The sequence below is a fragment of the Arachis ipaensis genome, chromosome B1, assembly GCF_059453495.1.
Source record: "Arachis ipaensis isolate K30076 ecotype BB chromosome B1, ASM5945349v1, whole genome shotgun sequence".
Classification (NCBI taxonomy): Eukaryota; Viridiplantae; Streptophyta; class Magnoliopsida; order Fabales; family Fabaceae; genus Arachis; species Arachis ipaensis.
This window is the reverse complement of record NC_142436.1, coordinates 58565405-58579116: the sequence shown is the minus strand read 5'-3', so window position 1 is coordinate 58579116 and position 13712 is coordinate 58565405. Positions and strand designations below refer to the sequence as shown.

The window sequence follows — 13712 nt, the reverse complement described above, 5'->3', positions numbered from 1 at the left end:
TGGCTTGTCGCTGAGTAAAATTAGTTAAACTTAAAAACTTGTGCTCTTCAACTGGATCCGGCTTTGATTGATGTTGGAAGAAAGGTTTTCAGTTGAAATCCCAGATGAATAAGCTTGTTTGCTGTGCCACTGTTGCTAAATAATAGCCCGAGCTAAAGCTCATCAGAAAATTGTTGAAAAGCTCTAAAATTTCACTCTGTTATTCTCTTGGAGTTGGGGATGTGGCATTCTAAGTTATATGAATCTGTGTTAAGTTTCATATATGACTTAATGTTAGTTTCTTTAATAGTGTGCCTTATATGGGAATGTTTTAATTGGTTTGAAGAATACCAAATAATTGATTTTAACTAATATTGAATACTTGTGTTAGTTTACTTATGCATATTTTGATTTTATTTTTAGTTATAAATTTTGATGTTTGAAGTTATTTGGAACTTTTAATGGTAAATTATAGATAATTTATTATGTGAAATTGTAAAATTTTGAATTTTATTAGCTTACAATTCATTGAATTTAAATATTTCAAATTATGTATTAAATTTTAATAATTTTATTTTATATTTAATTAAATCGGTTGAACTCTGGTTGAACCCCGATTCAACTATTAAACTATTGAACCAGTCACTCTACCGGTTCATTGACCGGTTTGGTTCTCGCAACCTTGGATAACATTGCTAATAAATAAATAAAAGAAGGAAGTTCTGATTCAAGGGAGGATCAAAAGGGCATTGTCGTTGAAGTTCATCTTCAGAGCTGAGCGAGTGTTGTATCTGGTTGAAGTTTTCTTCAAGCTCAAATAGTGCGTTCCCCACTCTCCTATCTCTTCGTTACCTCAAAAAGCTAACATGCGGTTGCACCCTATATCACCGCTGCTGCACCTCCTAGGTTTGCTTCTCCTTCTCATTGTGCATTTCTCACAGTTTCTCTAAATTATTAACTGACTCTGTATTTTCTCTTTTTGATGTGGCAGTTGTGCCACAAAACTCTACTCAGGGTTGAAACTTCAATCTCCAAGTATCCCTAATTTCCTTGCGTGTAAACTTAATGTCTCCGCTGAGTTCTACGGAAAAGTTCACAAGAGTCTGCATTGCGGGTAACTATCTGACCACATTTGTGATTTTTCCCCCTTCTTTTCTGTTTTTGTTATGGAGAAAGTTTTGTTCTTTAGCTTCTACGGTTTGCCTTATTTTGAATTGGTGCCATTTTTTGGTGTGTGCTTAACTTTGCAAAAATAAGCTTTGGCATGGATGATGATAGTTTTGTATTTGAATTGCTTTTCTTATACCTGTATTCATATGTGCAACTAACATATACTTGGTTATATGCCTAGAATTGTGCGCTTTCAGCTAATACATTCCAAGAAGGAGCGGTCTTTTTGCAAAATTTGAAGATTGAAAGCAATAGTGAATTGTCACTTTATGCTTAAATTTTGTGGTTGGTCTATTATGTTATGTTGCTACTGTATGCTTTGTAGGTACATCCCTTTGATTGCCAAATTTTCCAAAATAATGTGTTCAGTCCACTCTAATGCAATTTTTCTTGTTATAGAAAGCTATGCTGTATCATATCTTTGATATTGTTGTTTGGATTAGCGAGTAATTTTTTACTGTAATTGAGTTTGTCAAGATTACTGTTATATATTATAACAAGGATTATTCTTTTTGTAAGTTCTAATAAATTTGAATTATGAAGAATCTTCTTTAGTCTTTACGGCTTTACATAATAGTTGATAATCTTTGACATAGTGAAAGTGAAGTTAACAAATAAAGCATAGTTTATGTCAGATAAAAATGATATACTTAGTTTTCACTAATGTCAAACACGTCTTTTAATTAAGAGACTGATACAAGGTGTATAAATCTTGCATATTTTCAGGTATGCTAATCACAAACCAGCAAGGGCACAAATTCAAATGAACCTATAGGGACCCTTAGAGTCCCCTATAGGACACCTGGTGAAGGAACTTGGCAATGGGTTGATTTGTGGAATGCGCTGTAAGTCAATAATACATCTTAATATATATCATTAATATTATGTTTTTCTGCATCTAAAAGATGATGGTTAACATTACGTTACATACTCTCATAGAAATAGATTGTTACACATGAACCTCTAGTTTTCTTATGATTTCCATCACTCTTTAAAATATTTCTAAAAGTAAAGGGTTATTGGATGCAGTATCGAGAGCGTGTTCTCTTCATTGGACGAAACATAGATGAAGAATTTAGTAACCAAGTATTGGCAACCATGCTGTATCTTGACAGTATAGATAACGCCAAAAGGATGTATATGTACATCAATGGTCCTGGTGGAGATGTAAGTTTTCTTCTAGTGTTAGATGTTTATTCAATTAAATATTTCTCTTTGTGCCCACCTTTGTGTTGCTTTGTCATGTTTTTAACATGCTTAAGCTTGTTATTTGTGCAGCTTACACCAAGCTTGGCTATCTATGACACTACACAGAGCTTGCAAAGTCCTGTAACCACCCATTGTGTCGGCTATGCCTATAATCTTGCAGCATTTCTTCTTGCAGTCGGAGAAAAGGTATCGAGTTATATTACTATCTGTTAATACAAACTGTGAAAGTTCTCTGTTTGATTCAGAGGTTATAGTGATTTCCAACATCATGTAATCATGAATTACATTGTGTGACTGACGAGATTTATTGTTGCATCTTACAGTTGTTTCTTCACGATTAATATGAATAAAAATTATGCCTGAGATAAGGGGACGGTTGAAATAATTGGAGCATTAATAAATCACTCAGTAGTCAATATAATAAGAAAAAAATGAAGAAATATTTTCTTATGCTGCTTATGTGCTTCCTAGTGCATTCTTGATAGGACGTGTCAATTTATTATTAGTAACATCAATTGTGTTACAATTGTTATAAGGTAAAAGATGGAAAGCTTTGTAGTTTGAATCTAAATAGGGGGCAGTCTACTATATACAGACTTAGGATCACATTGAAAGGCCCGATCTCCCTCCTTCCAGCTCTTTATAAATATACAGTAAAAAAGAAAACAATGGTAATTGATAGGGAGTGGATATTATCACTCCCTAATTGGTAATGTCAATCCTCTACGAATATTATTCCCAAATTACCCTCACAATGAAAAATTTCTCTCATCACTATGGAAAATTAAATAGCGAGGATGGAACATAATTTTGAAAAATCACACAAAAAGGGAGTGGCAGTATCTCTCTCCAAAGTCTCCTAATTTATACTGTGAATTCTATCCTTATTTGCATCTTAAGCTTCCACTTTCTATTCCATTCCATTGTGTTGTCACATTCATGTTGTATTGTTTACTTTTCTGTAATTTGTTGCGATGTGCTTGTATTTGTGTTTGTTGATGTCTAATGGGTTATAAAAATAGTTCCCGACATCTACTAACTTTGTGATGATGGTCTGTTGTATTGTTAAGGGCAACCACTTTGCAACGCCACTTTCCAGAGTTGCTCTGCAATCTCCAGCGGGAGCTGCTCGGGGTCAGGTATGTAGATATCTCTTATGAGATTGAGGTTATTATCACTCCTCAGATGTGTGAATATGATTGCTTTTACTCTTTATGCTAACGCCTTGAAAATTTTGACAGGCTGATGACATCCGCAATGAAGCAAATGAGCTTTTAAGAATCAGAGATTACCTCTTTAACGAGTTGGCTAAGAAAACAGGCTAGCCTGTTGAGAGGGTCAGTTCATTCAACAATGAAATACATGGAGATGAACATGAAAACCTGTTATCTTAAAAACTTAAGGCCTGATTAGTTTCTACTTTTAGTTTTTACTTCCAATTTGATGATTTTGCAAGGAAAAAAATGACAACAATCAAGATTTTATTGTTTTCTCTTTCCCTCACATAATCTTGAAAATAGAAAATACTGAAAGTGGAAATGGAAACCAAATAAACCCTTAAGTTTGTAGTTTGCTTCCATTTTATGATCATTTGTGTCAGTTCCTGGGTGTTTAGATTAAGTTATAAGTGTTTATCATTTGAAACTAATTTTTAATGGCATTCAGATCACCCAAGACCTAGGTAGGATGAAACGCTTCAACACACAGGAGGCTCTTGATTACGGTCTTATTGATCGAATTGTGAGGCCACCGCATTAAGGCTGATGCGCCTAACAAGGAGGCAGGAACAGGCCTTGGTTAAGAACTCACGGTTTGTCACCCAGCCAGAGTACTCATAATATTACAGAACCAGGATTATTTCTCGTGTTTTATTTATCTCCTTAATTATTTTTAGAAATATGTATAATATTTGAATAGTTAGAAATTGTTGGCAAAGATAATTGGTTCTTGTTCAGAAATGGATGAATTCCACTTGTTGAAAGCTGTAAATAATGCAATTGAAGCTTTAAGTTTGTAACTATACCACATCCTTATTTCTTCCCCTTTTACAGTTCTATCATGATCTTATATAAGACTTGCTCCTGCACAAAATGCTAGATATATCATTCCCTGGAAAATTAACCCAAAAAGATTATTAGATATTTTAAGATTTTTTTGCATAGTGGTTAACACAAAAATTAGAGTGAGTTACTGAAGAGAAACAAATTTCTGCTCCTATTGAAATAAGTAGCAATTTCTCTTGTCAAGTCACTAGTACATGGTTTGCATCTATACGTCACATATTAGGAAATAAACAATGGTAGCAGTAATTCAGATAATTGTATACTTTTTCAGGATAATTTACTTGTATAAATCATTTGGGAAGCAAAACAACATGATTTTTCAAAAAGTGATTCCAATACATGTTTGTCCTCCAATCTCTTATGTAAATTGTGTGGATTTAACTATTTTCTTTTGTTCATAACTACCTACTAAAACCAATGATTAATGACAAAGGGAAAGCTAGGCTAAATCATGATATCTGAACCTGTTTTAGGTGCAGAATGCAATAAATTACAGTGAATACAATTATTTATGTTCGTGAAAAGCTACTAACATAAAATATAGTAAACACACAGCGATTTACCACAGGTGCAGGGAGGTAAATTGTCGAATTTGTGCAGTGTCGATAAATCATGGTGAAAGGCCAAGATTAAATATGAAGACTGCTTAAATCATGGTGAAATTCCACGAATTAGTGTGAAATCATAGTGAAATCCCATGAATTAATGTCAAGCAGGATGATATATAAATCTGGTATGAAGCCGTTTTAATAGAAGAGCTAGATGATTAAAACATTATCTAAAGTCATGATTTATCATCCTCAAACACTGCCAAGAGATGTCACAGCGAGATTCACTGCAACACGCAACAAAAATTGATGGGATTATCTGGATCAACTATACCAAATAAATAGAATTGCCCATACGGTAGGTGTCAAAAATTAAGGGGTTAGTAATTTTAATATTTTTAATTATTTTCTGTAGTGGTTTGAGTATACTAGATATCTTTAGTGTGAGTTGCTCATGTGGTATGATTTATTAATGTTTTTAATTATATTATTATATTATGTTAGATGGAAACATGTTGATAATTGTAGGCTTGTCTTATAGCTCATGTCAGATTAATAGAGCGGTATATAGGTAATTGTTAGATGTTAGAAATTTGGTTGTGATACATTGTATTTAACAATCGATTAGTTGTATACTTGAAGAATGTGAGATTGGTCTTAAAAAATTAATCCAAACGTGCTATTAGTTTGGGTTGAACTTTGATTGAACATGACCTAAATATATGCATGCATTTTGTGTGATTTTTTTTTTGTGCCGAGCCATTGTATCATTAATATGACGAGGCAGCAGAAGATGCCATTACATGATCGCATCATCCCCTATTTTTAACTTGCTAGGTTGTACCATCTTGCCAGGTTTCATGAGTAGTGGTTTAAATTCGATGAGGTCCTTATTAGTGCATTTATAAAGTGGTGTTGTCCAAAGAGGCACATTCTTCATATGTCATTTGGGGAGTGTACGATCACGTAGTAGAATGTTGATTATTAGTTTGATCTTTCAAAAGATGGTGAGGTTGTGAGTAACTATCTTTAAGATTTAGAGTAATTTATACCCGAAGGAAAGTCTGCATAGATCTGATTTAGGAGTTATTTGGTCATTTGGTGAGCTTCCTCTTGACAAGTATATTATGAAGTACACTATCACTAATACCTAGTTTCAAAGGAGATTTTCGATTCTCCAACTGATACCAATGAGAATACTGTGAAGATTTATGCTTTGGCAAACATTATGATGCATTTATCCACCCTACTGTTCATAAATAAGCTCGGGACTCGGGTTCATATTCGATGGTTGCCCTTTGTTACTGTTCATACCCTGGGTCGAGCTATCCGACCTGGGATGATTCGAGATAGAGCGACCAACCTCTTCAGGTCAGACTATCCGACCTCTTTTCAAAGAGCTCGGCCAAATCAACAGGAGAGCCCAGATTAAGGGCCCAAATAGAGGAGCACGACCCGAATCCTAAGGCGGCCTAAGCCTATAGAGATGAAGGCGGTTCCGTTGAAGATACACTGATCTCAACTCAAAGATAAAGATAAGATAAGATAACTAACTTATCTTATCCAAAAGGTCACATCTCACCATTATAAATACACTGGAGCACCCAGGTATAACTCATACTCTGATTCTACATAACACATGTTTAATACCCATGCTAACTTAAGCATCGGAGTCTCTTGCAGGTACCCCCCACCCTTCGGTGACAGAGGATCAGTAGCACATTCAAATCCAAACAAGTCGGACGCACCAGCTCCGGTCACCATTCACCAACCGGACACATCGGTTCCGACCAGCACAGAAGATCTCGTCCGAGATCGACATACAGTTTCAGGTAAACCTCGGAACATTGACGCCGTTGCCGGGGACCTGGAAGTCATCCCATCACCATGGCGGACAACCATGACAATGACCACGACTCAGATCTAGAAAATAGAACACCACACAAAAATGCGGACGCCCCACAAAAAGACACTCCGGAATCCAATGGAAACAAAAATTTAGCTAAACCGGGAGCAATAGAAGCCCTTCAAGATCGCTTGAAACAACTTGAAGAAGAAACTCAACGACAACGAGAAATCGGAAAAGATCTACAAAAAGTAGTACGGCGACGTCGAGAATTGGAAGACAAGTTACAACAATTAGAAGCCGATCTAAAAGCCCCTCGGGTCACTCCTGAGAAAAGCTCACGCAAAAACAGGATCCATTCACCAGGGAAATCATGAAAACCAAAATTCCAAAAGACTTCAAACTCCCGGATATGATTTTGTATGACGGCACCACCGATCCCAATCATCATCTCAGCAATTTCAGAAGCAGAATGTACCTTACCGATGCCTCAGATGCCATTCGCTGCAAAGCCTTCCCGACAATCTTCACGAAGACGGCGATCAGATGGTTCGACAGCTTACCTCCCAAGTCCATCTCAAACTTCGACGACCTAGCCGGAAAGTTCCTTGCCAGATTCTCCATCCAGAAAGATAAAGCTAAACACGCCCCCAATCTACTAGGGATCAAACAAGGAGATCGGGAGAGCCTCCGCAACTACATGGAAAGACTCAACAAAACATGCATGGACATACAAAGCTTACCCACAGAGGCCGCCATCATGGGACTTATCAACGGCCTACGAGAGGGACCTTTCAGCCAGTCTATATCAAAAAAGTACCCGACCTCCTTAGACAAAGTGCAGGAACGGGCAGAAAAATACATCAACATAGAAGAAAACGCTCGGTTAGGAGAGACTTCAAAATCGGGGGCCTCCTACCGCGACAGAGACAAGGAATCCAAAAGAAAAGAAGACCGACAAGGGGAGAAAATTAAAAAATACCATAATTATACTCCCCTCAGAGCATCCCTAGTCGAAATATACAAAGAAGTCTGCCATACAGAAAAAATCTCCCCAGCACGGCCCCTCAAAGGAAAAAGGGGAGGAGGAAATCGGAAGGAATATTGTGAATATCATCGGGTCAGAGGACACGCCACCAACGAATGCTTCGACTTAAAAAATATCATAGAAAAATTGGTAAGGGAAGGAAAATTAGATCGATTCCTGGCCACCCGAGATGATGATTAAAGAAAAAGACGAAGGGATGAAGATACCGAGCGAACAGAACGATCACCTCGGACACCAGAAAGACATGTCCACAAGATACATGGCAGATTCGCAGCAGGAGGGATCTCCAAATCTTTCCGCAAAAGGTATCTCAAAGAAGTATATCATGTCGAAGGAGAGGAGGGAAGCACTCAACATCCCAGCGATAACATTCACTAAGGAGGACGCGTCCGGCATCATCACAGGACACGACGATCCCATGGTCATCACCATCATATTGGCAAACGCCAACCTACACCGCACCTTAATAGACCAAGGGAGTTCTGCCGACATCCTATTCAAGACAGCCTTTGACAAACTTGGCTTAGAAGAAAAAGAACTTAAGGCATATCCAAACAGTCCGTTCGGGTTAGGAGATACCCCGGTTCGACCACTAGGACATATATCACTACATACAACCTTCGGAAAAGAAGACCAATCCAGGACCCTCAAAATAGACTACATCGTAGTCAATGTAAGTTCAGCTTACAATGCTCTCATAGGTCGGACAACACTCAACCAACTCAGCGCAATAGTCTCGACCCCACACCTATGTATGAAGTTTCCAACTCCAAAAGGGATAGCCACGATAAAAGCTGACCAAAAGATGGCACGTCGCTGTTATAATGAAAGCCTAAACCTCAGAGGCAAAGGAGAAGAGTTCCACGCAATCGAGTTGGGCAGAGTTCAACGACGAGAAGATCTTCGCCCCCAACCAGAGGGCGAGATAGAAAAAATTCAGATCGGGGACACCTCGGAAAAAACAACTAATATCGGAACAATCCTTAAAGTAGATTTAAAAGAATTGCTAATACAATTCTTACGAGATAATGTCGACCTCTTTGCATGGAAAGCCGCGGACATGCCAGGCATAGACCCTAAGCTAATGTGCCACAAGTTGGCGATCTACCCAGGATCTCGACCGGTACAGCAGAGACGAAGAAAGCTTGGGCTAGAGCGATCCCAGGCTGTGGAAGAGCAAGTACAGGCTCTACTGGAAGCCGGATTTATAAGAGAATTTAAATACCCGCTATGGCTAGCCAACGTCGTCTTGGTGAAAAAATCGAGTGGGAAGTGGCGAATGTGCACCGATTACACCGATCTTAACAAAGCTTGTCCAAAAGATCCATACCCACTCCCAAGTATTGACGCCCTGGTAGATGCTTCCTCTGGATATAAATATCTCTCGTTTATGGATGCATATTCAGGATACAACCAAATTCCCATGTATCCACCAGATCAAGAAAAGACCTCGTTTTTAACACCAAAGGCAAACTACTGTTACATCATGATGCCCTTCGGTCTCAAGAACGCAGGAGCTACTTATCAAAGACTAATGAATAAAGTTTTTTTTGGATCACATCAGAAACATCATGGAGGTCTATGTGGACGACATGCTAATAAAAACACAAAGCGAAGAGACACTATTGTCTGACCTGTCTCAAGTATTCGACACCATTAAGAAGCATGACATGCGACTCAATCCCGCGAAATGCACCTTTGCAGTAGATGTAGGCAAATTCTTAGGCTTCATGCTCACTCAAAGAGGAATTGAAGCAAATCCAGACAAATGTCAGGCCATACTCAACATGAAGAGCCCAACCTGTGTTAAAGAAGTACAGCAACTCAACGGAAGACTGGCCGCCCTATCCCGATTCTTAGCGGGAGCCGCGATAAGATCTCTTCCCTTCTATGCTACTTTAAGAAAAGGAAAATAATTCGAATGGACAATAGAGTGCGAACAAGCCTTTCAAGACCTCAAGAAGTTCTTAGGACAGCCACCTATCCTATCCCGACCGCGAGTTGGAGAACCACTCATATTATACCTCACGGTGGGAAGCAAGGCAGTAGCATCAGCACTAGTCAGAGAAGATGAAAATGGACAACAACCCGTCTACTTCATTAGCAAGGCACTACAGGGATCCGAGCTGAACTACCAGAAAATAGAAAAATTTGCCTATACTCTTATCCTAACATCTCGACGACTTCGCCCGTACCTCCAGGCTCACACCATTAAGGTTCGAACTAACCAGCCCATAAAAGGAATATTGTAGAAAACAGATCTAGCAGGCAGAATTCTACAATGGGCAGTCGAGTTGTCAGAGTTTGACCTCCAATATGAAGCTCGGACGGCCATCAAATCACAGTATCTGGCCGATTTTATCGCAGAATTCACAGATGCCCTAGAAACCCCCACAAAATGGAATCTTTACGTGGACGGTTCTTCAAATAAAACTGGAAGTGGTGCGGGCGTGATAATAGAAAGCAACCAAGGAACCCAAGTTGAGCTCTCCCTCAAGTTCGGGTTCCCGGCCTCAAACAACCAGGCGGAATATGAAGCATTATTAGCTGGTTTAGAGCTGGCTAAAAAAGTTGGAGCTCAAAAACTCAACATTTACAGCGATTCACAAGTGGTCACATCACAAATAACAGGGATCTACCAAGCCAAAGATCCCACCATGAAAAAGTATTTGGATAAAACCAAGGAACAACTCGGACAAATAGGGGAGTATAAGATCTGCCACATACCCCGCGAACAAAATGCCCGAGCTGACGCACTCTCAAAACTAGCCAGCACCAAACCAGGGGGCAACAATAGAAGCCTCATCCATGAAATATTGCAAAACCCGTCAATCTCGGAAGAGGAAAAAGTCCTGACTATAACAAGTCAGGACCAAGGATGGATGACCCCTATAGCCAACTACCTCAGAACAGGAACGCTCCCCACAAAAGAAAAGGACGCAAAAAGGCTAAGAACGGAGGCACAGTACTACACCATCATAAACAACATCCTGTACAAAAGAGGAATCTCAACACCTTTACTAAAATGCGTGCCAACCTCCAACACAAGAGAAGTGCTAGAGAAAATACACGGTGGTATCTATGGCAATCATCTCGGAGCACGAGCTCTCGCCAAAAAAGTGCTTCGGGCGGGATTTTATTGGCCAACTCTACAGAAAGAAGCCACAGAATTTGTAAAGACATGCCCACCATGTCAGAAACATGCCAACTTTCACATCGCCCCGCCAGAAGAGCTCATCAGCGTGACCTCACCTTGGCCGTTCACAAAATGGGGACTCGATCTTCTCGGCCCCTTCCCACAGGGATCAGGACAAGTTAAATTCCTCATAGTAGGGGTATATTACTTTACAAAGTGGATCGAGGCAGAGCCCCTAGCCAATGCCACCGCTCAAAGAAGCCGGAAATTCTTATATAGAAACATCGTCACAAGGTTCGGGGTTCTATATTCAATAACCACAGACAATGGCACCCAATTCACAGACGCAGGCTTCAGAAAAAACTAGTAGCCGACTTGAATATAAAGCACCAGTACACCTCCGTTGAACATCCACAAGCTAACAGACAGGCCGAAGCTGCTAACAAAGTCATACTGGCCGGATTAAAATGGAGATTACAAGATGCAAAGGGAGCCTGGGCAGAAGAGCTTCCACAGGTCTTATGGGCATATCGAACAACGCCACATTCCACCACGAAGGAATCCCCCTTTCGATTAGCATACGGAATAGAGGCAATGATTCCAGTAGAAATCGAGGAAGGGTCGCCCAGAGTAGTTCACTACAATGAGGGAGCAAACTCCCAACTTCAGAGAGAAGAGCTCGACTTGTTACCCGAACTCCAGGAAAGAGCTCGGATCAAGGAAGAAGCTCTAAAGCGCCGAATGGCTTCCAGATATAATCGAAAGGTAAAGCCGAGAAGTTTTGCAGAGAATGATCTCATCCTAATCCGAAACGATATCGGAACAACTCGACCAGGAGAAGGAAAGCTGGCAGCAAACTGGAAAGGACCCTACCGAGTTGTAGAAGTGCTTGGAAAGGGCTACTACAGACTGTCTGAACTCGATGGACGAGAGATTCCCAGGTCGTGGCACGCTTGCAACCTAAGAGGGTACTACAGTTAAGAAGAGATAAAAGATCTCATCATTGGATGCACTCTTTTTCCTGAAAAGGTTTTTTAATGAGGCACCAAGTTGAGACTCAGACAATCCCATATGTATCTATTTGCACTTTTCCTTTAAATAAAATATATTTTAGATATTCTACAAAGATTTCAAGACGCATTAATCTGAAGCATTCATCGTCCGATTATAAAGCAACAGATCGGCAGAAAGTGAAAAAGAATTTCACTGCACGATCACGATAAAGACAACCGTCCGATAAAGGTGAAAACGCAATTCACCCAAAGGACGATCTAGAGATGACAACCACTTTCTACAAATCGGCAAAGATAAACACAGAATAATGTAAGAAGTTATCAAAAGTGATCTAAAAAAGAACCTGACGAGGTCTTACGGATCGCTAAAATAATAACTTAAAGACTGGTCGAACGTTAAGAAGTCGAACCAAGTCAAACCAAGTTATAAGTAAACCCTGGAAAGAGGTCTGGCCAACCCTATTAAAGAGGATTACTTTAACTTAGAAGGGCCCGACATAACAAAGTCAGCCCAAAACGAAAAGTTATTAAAGTAGTCCCTGAAAGAGATCTGACAAAGATCCAAGAAAGAGGACTACAAAAAATAACTTAAGGGAGACCGACATAACCATGTCGGACTCCTACTACCAAAAAGTTATCAAAGTAGTCCCTGAAAGAGATCTGACAAAGATCCAAGAAAGAGGACTACAAAAAATAACTTAAGGGAGACCGACATAACCAAGTCGGACTCCTACTACCAAAAAGTTATCAAAGTAGTCCCTGAAAGAGATCTGACAAAGATCCAAGAAAGAGGACTACAAAAAATAACTTAAGGGAGACCGACATAACCAAGTCGGACTCCTACTACCAAAAAGTTATCAAAGTAGTCCCTGAAAGAGATCTGACAAAGATCCAAGAAAGAGGACTACAAAAAATAAATTAAGGGAGACCGACATAACCAAGTCGGACTCCTACTACCAAAAAGTTATCAAAGTATCAAAGTAGTCCCTGAAAGAGATCTGACAAAGATCCAAGAAAGAGGACTACAAAAAATAACTTAAGGGAGGCCGACATAACCAAGTCGGACTCCTACTACCAAGAAGTTATCAAAGTAATCCCTGAAAGAGACCTGACAAAGGTCCAAGAAAGAGGATTACAAAAATAACTTAAAAAGAGATCGACCTGACGAAGTCAATCTCCTACAAACACGTTATAAAAGTAATCTCTAAAAGAGGGGATTACAATAATAACTTAGAAAGGGACCAACGCAAAGGAACCGGCCACAAATACGGAAAACCGGGAAACAAGTTGGACCCCACAAATCGCAACCTCAAAGGATTCAAGCTACAAACAACAAAGTAATCCAAGGAGGTCGAGCAGCAAGATTTCGAACATCAATAGAAAAACAAAAAAGATGTCAAGTCAAACAACTACTTCTACTTTATAAAGTTATAAGGCCTGGAAGGCCACCAAAACCTACCACAAAGAGATAACAAGTTACCTTTTGTTTTTCAAAATAAAAAGTTGCTAGACAAGCAACTAGAAAGCGTCAGCAAATAAATAAAAAAGTTCTAAAAGAGCCCACAAGCCGGGCCAACTACACAAATTTTCAAGAAGAGATCAGCAAGCATCAGGAACCTTCTTGGCAGCATCAGGACAAGGAGAAGGAGGGCGAGTCTGGATCGGCACAGCATCCACAGTTCCATCCTCCCGATTCAGGA

General features: G+C 39.4%; 1 pseudogene; it reads left to right on the top strand.

The window, feature by feature from the left end:
- Positions 1-845: 845 nt before the first annotated feature.
- Positions 846-4159, top strand: LOC107607020 (ATP-dependent Clp protease proteolytic subunit-related protein 2, chloroplastic-like; annotated as a pseudogene).
- Positions 4160-13712: the final 9553 nt, after the last annotated feature.